Source organism: Symphalangus syndactylus, chromosome 6, assembly GCF_028878055.3.
Source record: "Symphalangus syndactylus isolate Jambi chromosome 6, NHGRI_mSymSyn1-v2.1_pri, whole genome shotgun sequence".
Taxonomy (NCBI): Eukaryota; Metazoa; Chordata; class Mammalia; order Primates; family Hylobatidae; genus Symphalangus; species Symphalangus syndactylus.
The window spans coordinates 108,516,932-108,525,165 of record NC_072428.2 but is presented as its reverse complement, the minus strand read 5'-3'; the positions used below and the strand labels follow the sequence as shown (position 1 = coordinate 108,525,165).

Here is an 8,234-nt window from a genome sequence, read left to right as displayed (position 1 = left end):
ATTATTTACTGAGTGTGTGCTAGGTGTATGGAACAATTTTGACTTGCCTGATTCACATACAAACCTATAAGGAAGGCACTATTATTTTAATACACACTTTGTCAACCAGGAAACTGTGATGAGGCAATTTTAAATAACATTAACTAAGGTTATTTTTGTATTTAATAGCCAAGTAGATACAGTCATTCTATCTACATTTCCCGGTGTTTGAAGTACTATTTTGACAGAAAAACCCTCTCAAAATAGAAACTGATAACTGTTAATACTGTAAGAAGTTGAAATAGTAATTATCCCACAGCTAATCAAATTTGAAAGTGGAGACTGCAGCATGGTGGGTTTTCTCAATCTGCTTGCTAAAAATCAAGCCCAGGCTCATTTTATCCTTTAGGAAACCTACAATCCATGGTGTGCATCAACACTGTCAAAACAAACTTTCCCAGCAGAGTAAGGAAAGTCTGACCAATTCTATCAGCTCTTCATCACTCAGGAAGGATTGCTTTCACAAGTGCAGTCTGATCTCTGCCCCAACAGTAAGAATATCAGACCATATTTATGCCAGGAGATCTTTAAATAATTTTGATGAGAAACACTTTCACCAACTGCAGTCTGATCTCTAATCTTTGGCACATTTCCTTATAGATAAATATCAGCATAATGTTGAAAAAAATAATTTTGCAAACAATTTAGTAATTTTTACCTATTGAAAGTTCTAATCTATTTGAAAAATGATCCCATGGATTGTACTTTTTAATGGGCTAAGAATGCAGCATTTATGGATGCTGTAGATAATTTGTTTTTGTCTTTGTCTTTTATATTCTTCAAACTCTGGGATCATTATCTGTTTGCCTCAACACTGCAGAACAGTGAGCTAATTCAACATAGACCAAAATTAGAAGTGCTACTATACAAAAATTGCAGTTTCAAATTTAAACAAATATAAAACATTTTGAGCAACACCTATGTGGCAACTTCAATTCTGCATGCTCTTTGGTACTTTACCTAGGTTTTTGGTTTTGTTTCCTAAATACTGATAGTCCCAGATTGCAGACCATTTCTCTTAAGCAAGCTCAAGATAATCTACAGTACAATAAAACTTACATATAAAGAAAATTTCTGGATATTACCATGCAACTTTTTATAATTGGATTTTAGCTGCTATTTAAATTATTTGGTATAAACTCTTCTCTTACTAGAATGAAAACTGGACAGTTATTATCTGTAATTCTTAGTCACTCAGGTTCCAGGACAGGACTCAGGCTGATTCAGAAAAGCCAATAACTCTGCTCTCATGGCAAACACGGTTCAATTCTGAGGAAAATTATTCTCCTTATCACTTGACCGTGTATCTTCAAAACAAAAGACAACTGAGTTTAAACGCCATAAAGGTTTAAGAATTGTGCTATTGCTAACACAGGTGATTAGAATTGTTGAGAAGATTTTAGTGTTGAAACATTTAGGAAAGAGGAAAGACAAATTTGTTAACGTCAAATCCTTCCTCACAAAAAGCATGAATGAAATGAATTCTTGCATGGGATATTTCCTAATAGTGCCAAGTGTCCATTTTCTTGCTTCTCATTTTGTTTCGGAAAATTGTTTGGGTTATCTCATTGTCAGGAAACAATTGTGTTTCTAGAGATAGTCACAAATTATGGCAGTATTTGCAACATTTATACATGGCAGCTGGAAAATATTTTGCAATTTAAACAATTCATATTACTATTTAAGTTGTATATATGTATGTCTAAAGGAACATGCATGGATCTATATGTTTTAGTCTTGATGGGCATTGAATGAGCCTTCCCAATGCTCCACATCCTTGTCAATAATTGTGAGACTTTTGAATTTTAGCCATTTTGGTAATGGCTTAATTTCAAAAATGTATACCTTTCCTTTTAATGGTAAAGGGAAAGGTATAAAATAAGAATTTGGCCTTAAATATGGAAGGATTCATGGCATGAAAAGAATGTTTCCAAATTTAAGAAAAAATTAGTCTGAATTTGTTACCAGATGAAATTGTCTTAACAGTAGCTAGAGCTCTGATATTCATTGGAGCAACTCAAAGATAGAATACGATATTTTATGGCTCTACCTGAAGATGAAAAAATCTTTAGTGAATATCAAATTTGACCTCATAACAACTTGCAGACATACAAAAAGAATGTCAACTACCCATTGTGTCTAGGAAGTAACTAACTCTTCAATAAATGGTGCTGGGAAAACTGGATACCTGTATAAGTCCATGCTCACACTGCTAATAAAGACATATTCAAGACTGGGTAATTTATAAAGAAAAGAGGTTTAATTGACTCACAGTTTCACATGACTAGGGAGGCCTCAGGAAACGTATAACCATGGCAGAAAGGGAAGCAAACACATCCTTCTTCACGTGGTGGCAGGAAAGAGAAGTGCAGAGCAAAAGGGGAAAAAGCCCATTATAAAACCATCAGATCTCATAAGAACTCACTCACTATCACAAGAACAGCATGAAGGTAACACCCCCATGACTAAATTACCTCCCACCAGGCCCACCCATAGCACATGGGGATTATAGGAACTACAATTCAAGATGAGATTTAGGTGGGGATACAGTCAAACCATATCAATATCCATTTGCAGAAGAATGAAACTAGTACACTATATCTCAACATATACAAAAATCAAATCAAAATGGATCAAAGACATAAATCTAAGACCTCAATCTATGAAACTACAAGAGGAAAACATTGGGGAAAATCTCCAGGACATTGGTCTGGGCAAAAGCATCATGATCAATACCCCACAAGCATAGGCAACCAAAGCAAAAGACAAATAGGATCACATCAAGTTAAAGAGTTTCTTCACAGCAAAGAAAATAATAAACAAAGTGAAGAGAAAACCCACAGAATGGGAGAAAATATTTGCAAACTACCCATCTGACAAAGGACTAACAACCAGAATATATAAGGAACTCAAACACCTCTATAGGAAAAAAAAAAAAACCTAATAATCTGATAAAAAAATTGGCAAAAATTTGAATAAACATTTCTCAAAAAAGACATATAAGTGGCAAATAGGCATATGAAAAGGTGCTCACCATCACTGATCATGAGAGAAATGAAAATAAAAACTACAATGAGATATCATCTCACCCCACTTAAAATGGCTTATATCCAAAAGACAATAACAAATACTGGTAAGAAAGTGGAGGTAAAGGAACCCTCATACAAAGTTGGTGGGAATGTAAATTACTACGACCACTATAGAGAACAATTCGAAGGTTCCTCAAAAAACTAAAAATAGAGCTACCATTTTAGGTAGCAATCCCACTGCTGGGTATATACCTATATTATTCTTTTTTCACACTGCTGACAAAGACATACCTGAGACTGGGAAGAAAAAGAGGTTTAATTGGACTTACAGTTTCACATGGCTGGGGAGGCCTCAGAAACATGGTGGGAGGAGAAAGGCACTTCTTACACGTTGGCAGCAAGAAAAAAATGAGGAAAAAGCAAAAGTAGAAACCCCTGATAAACCCATCAGATCTTGTGAGACTTATTCACTATCATGAGAATAGCACAGGAATGACTGGCCCCCATGATTCAATTACCTCCCCCTGAATCCCTCCCACAACACATGGGAATTCTGGGAGACACAATTCAACTAGAGATTCAGGTGAGGACACAGCCAAACCACATCATTCCACCCCTGTCCCCTCCAAATCTCATGTCCTCAAATTTCAAAACAAATCATGTCTTCCCAACAGTCCCCCAAAGTCTCAACTCATTTCAGCATTAACCCAAAAATCCACTGTCCAAAGTCTCATCTGAGACAAGGCAAGTCCCTTCCGCCTATGAGCGTGGAAAATCAAAAGCAAGCCATTTACTTCCTAGATACAATGGAGGTAAAGGTATTGGGTAAATACAGCCATTCCAAATGGGAGAAGTTGGCCAAAACAAAGGGTTACAGGACCCGTGCAAGTCCAAACTCCAGCACAGCAGTCAAATTTTAAAGCTCCAAAACGACCTCCTTTGACTCCATGTCTCATATCCAGGTCATGCTGATGCAAAAGGTGGGTTCCTATGGTCTTGGGCAGCTCCACCCCTGTGGCTTTGCAGGGTACAGTCTCCCTCACAGCTGCTTCCATAGGCTGGCATTGAGTGTCTGTGGCTTTTCCAGGTGCATGGTGCAAGCTGTCGATGGATCTACCATTCTGGGATCTGGAGGATGGTGGTCTTCTTCTCACAGCTCCACTAGGCAGTGCCCCAGGAGGGACTCTGTGTGAAGGCTCCAACCCCACATTTCCCTTTCTCACTGCCCTAGCAGAGGTTCTCCATGAGGACCCTGCCTCCTTGGCAAACTTCTGCCTGGGCATCCAGGCATTTCCATACATCTTCTGAAATCTAGGAGGAGGTTCCCAAACCTCAGTTCTTGACTTCTGTGCACCTGCAGGCTCAACACCACATGGAAGCTGCGAAGGCTTCTACCTTCTGAAGCCACAGCCCAAGCTGTACATTGGCCCCTTTCAGCCATGGCTGGAGTGGCTGGAACACAGGGTTCCTAGGCTGCACACAGCATGAGGACCCTGAGCCCAGTCCATGAAACCACTTTTTCCTCCTGGGCCTCTGGGCCTGTGATGGGAGGGGCTGCTGTGAAGGTCTCTGACATGGCCTGGAGCCATTTTCCCCATGGTCTTGGGGATTAACATTAGGCTCCTTGCTACTTATGCAAATTTATGCAGCCAGTTTGAACTTCTCCCCAAAAAATGGGTTTTTTCTTTTCTATCACATTGTCAGACTGCAAATTTTCCAAACTTTTGTGCTCTGTTTCCCTTTTAAAACTAAATGCTTTTAACACACCCAAGTCACATCTTGAATGCTTGGCTGCTTAGGAATCTTTCCCACCATATACACTAAATAATCTCTCTCAAGTTCAAATTTACACAAATCTCTAGGGCAGGGGCAAAATGCCACCAGTCTCTTTGCTAAACATAACAGGAGTCATCTTTGCTCCAGTTCCCAAAAAGTTTCTCATCTCCATCTGAGAACACCTCAGCCTGGACCTTATTGTTAATATCACTATCAGCATTTTTGTCAAAGCCATTCAACAAGTCTCTAGGAAGTTCCAAACTTCCCACATTTTTCAGTCTTCTTCTGAGCCCTCCAAACTGTTCCAACCGCTACCTACTACCCAGTCCCAAAGTCACTTCCACATTTTCGGGTATCTTTTCAGCAACTCCCCACTCTACTGGTACCAATTTACTGTACTAGTCCATTTTCATGCTGCTGACAAAGACATATGTGAGACTGGGAAGAAAAAGAGGTTTAATTGCACTTACATTTCCACATGGCTAGAGAGACCTCAGAATCATGGTGGGAGGTGAAAGACACTTCTTACATGGCAGTGGCAAGAGAAAATGAGGAAGAAGCAAAAGTGGAAACCCCTCAGATCTTGGGAGACTTATTCACCATCAAGAGAAAAGCATGGGAAAGAGCTGCTCCCAGGATTCAATTACCTCCCCCTGGATCCCTCCCACAACACGTGGGAATTCTGGGAGAGACAATTCAAGTTGAGATTTGGGTGGGGGCACAGCCAAACCATATCAATACCCAAAAGAAAGGAAGGCAGTATATTGAAGAGATATCTGCACTCCCATATTTGTTGCAGCACTGTTCACAATAGCCAAGATTTGGAAGCAACCTAAGTGTCCATCATCAGATAAATGGATAAAGAAAATGTGGTACATATACACAATGGTTTACTATTCATCCATAAAAAAGAATGAGATCCTGTCATTTGCAACAACATAGGTGGAACTGGAGATCATTATGTTGAGTGAAATAATCCAGGCACAGAAAGACAAACATTGCATATTCTCACTTATTTGTGGGATCTAAAAATTAGAACAATTGAGCTCACGGACACAGAGAGTAGAAGGATGGTTACCATAGGCTGGGAAAGGTAGTGAGGGACTCTGGGGAAAGTGGGTTTATGAGTACAAAAACAAATAGAATGAATAAGACCCACTATTTGATAGCACAACAGAGTGGCTATAGTCAATAATAACTTAATTGTACATTTTTAAATAACTAAAGGAGTGTAATTAGATTGTTTGGAACATGAGGGATAAATGCTTATGGGGATGGATCCCCCATTTTCCATAATGTGATTATTTCACATTGCATGCCTGTGTCAAAACATCTCATGTACTCCACAAATGCATACACCTACTCTATACTCACAAAAATTAAAAAGAAAATAGAAGAAAAACAGAACTAATAATATCACAAGTTCAATTATACAAATGGGAAAAAGAGAGAGAATTAAAAGTGAGGGGAGAATTGGACAGAAGGAAAAGAATTCTAGAAGTCCTAGGTAGTAGTTCACAAACTTTAGTGTGCATCAAAATCACTTGGAGGCACTAATTACTGGGCTATATTCCCAAATTTTTGAACTAGCACATCAGGGATGGAGCCAAGAATGTTCATTTCCAACAAGTTCCCAGACACTGTTGATGCTTCTGCCCAAGGACCTCACGTAGAAAACCCCATAGGCTTAAGGAAGTGAGCTGTGAGTAGGGGCAAGATGAAGGAGGAAATGATTAACTCCAGGAAAATTATAATTGCCCTCCTAAAAAGGCATTACATTAATATTCCATCAAAAAAAACTGATAAAAGGCTGTGATTGGTAACTTACAATACACTGGTAAAGTTTGATTGATGTTACTGTTTTAAGCAAGTAGAATTAAGATGACCATATGTCTAGGCTTGTCTGAGAGAGTCTTAATTTTCTACAATAGCCCAGCATAATAATTAGTAGCACTCCCTTTCTTTCTTGAGAGTAACCCAATTAAAACAATACATTATATAGTTACCTTACTTATTCATAAGAATGAAATACAAAATATATGGAAGCTGTAAGGATGCTTATTCTCTGTCTGCCTGGGCAAGAAATTAAATGAGCTGGTGCAAAGAAGCAAAAAAGATCCTTATCTACTTAATGCCCTTTCAAAGGATCTTTGAAAAATACTAAGTAGCAGACACTGCTCAAGATAGAGAGACAGTACTGTATACACCAAGCATAGAAAAAACAATGAGTACCAGACTTGGAGCCAGGATGATTAATGGCTAGGTATTTCTTAGCCCAGAGAAAAGGTATGCCTTTTGGTGGGTGGGCCTTCTCAGGACACTCTTATAGGCAGGAAATAACTATTAATCTCCAGATATTCTGACTCTGGGCATCTGAGAAAGAGTCAGAAAAGAATCTTGTTTTTCTACCAACAACTCAGGGAATTCAGATGTATGGCATCCATTGACCATAGTTTAAAGAGCACTTCAATCAACTTCATCAAAGTTTGACGTGTTACTCTCCCCAGGAGAAATGACATTTTAAAAGCTTAACCCAAAGGATTGAATTTATAATAAAAGAAATCCGGAAATCAACTAAATGTATACCAGAAGAGCACACAGACACTCCTTTTCTCCACATAGAGAGGCCTATGTTAGGTCCAAGATCTCAATTCCATCCTTCCAGTACCTAAATAGAAGGGCAGGCTGGAAGAAGAAGGTCATCACAGTAGGCAGAACCTGGAATTAGAGCATCTGTAACAACCTCGCCTCCTTCATGAAATTAGAAGTTCTCTAGTACTATCAGTAAATCATGGTGGGAAAATCCTTTAATTACTTCCATAAAATTCCTTAGGTCCCAGAACATCAAGCATTGTAATTTGGGTTGGAGGAGTCCTCCACAGTTGTCATGGGAGATATGACAGCATTTTATAATCTGAAGGCACCTTGACTGCTATAACCCGAAATTTCCTTTATGCGGTAGAATTTTAATAAAGTTTTCTCTGGCTTGATATCTTTTTTTTTTCTCCGTAATGTAACACTTGGGCAAGATTCAATTCTGACATCTTAAGGTCTGAATAAATACGCATTTTCCATTGAATTGATGATATAGCCATGCTGAGTGTATCCTTGACATTGTATCACCTTCTTGGTCATACATTGACATTATAATGTTATTGACTACAGGATTACATTGACAGCATCTTAGGAAAACTGTGAGAGCATTTTAGTTGCAATCAAAGAGAATATTGAAGTACATTTTGACAAAAATGACTTGGAGGGAAAAAATAACACTACCAAACAGTGCTTCAATAAAATCGTCATAGATTTCAGAAAACAATTTAACTATGTGAATGCTAGTTAGCAGTTTATTCTGGATCAATGGCGATAACGGACTGAACTTTATTGAGA

General features: G+C 38.4%; 1 long non-coding RNA gene across 1 annotated transcript in view; it reads right to left on the bottom strand.

Moving 5' to 3' along the window:
- Positions 1–510: 510 nt before the first annotated feature.
- Positions 511–8,234, bottom strand: part of LOC129484931 (uncharacterized) — an 87,031-nt gene continuing 79,307 nt past the window's right edge. The window contains exon 6 of the long non-coding RNA XR_010121589.1: positions 511–2,380. This is a non-coding gene — a long non-coding RNA (uncharacterized lncRNA). The remainder of the gene's footprint in view (positions 2,381–8,234) is intronic.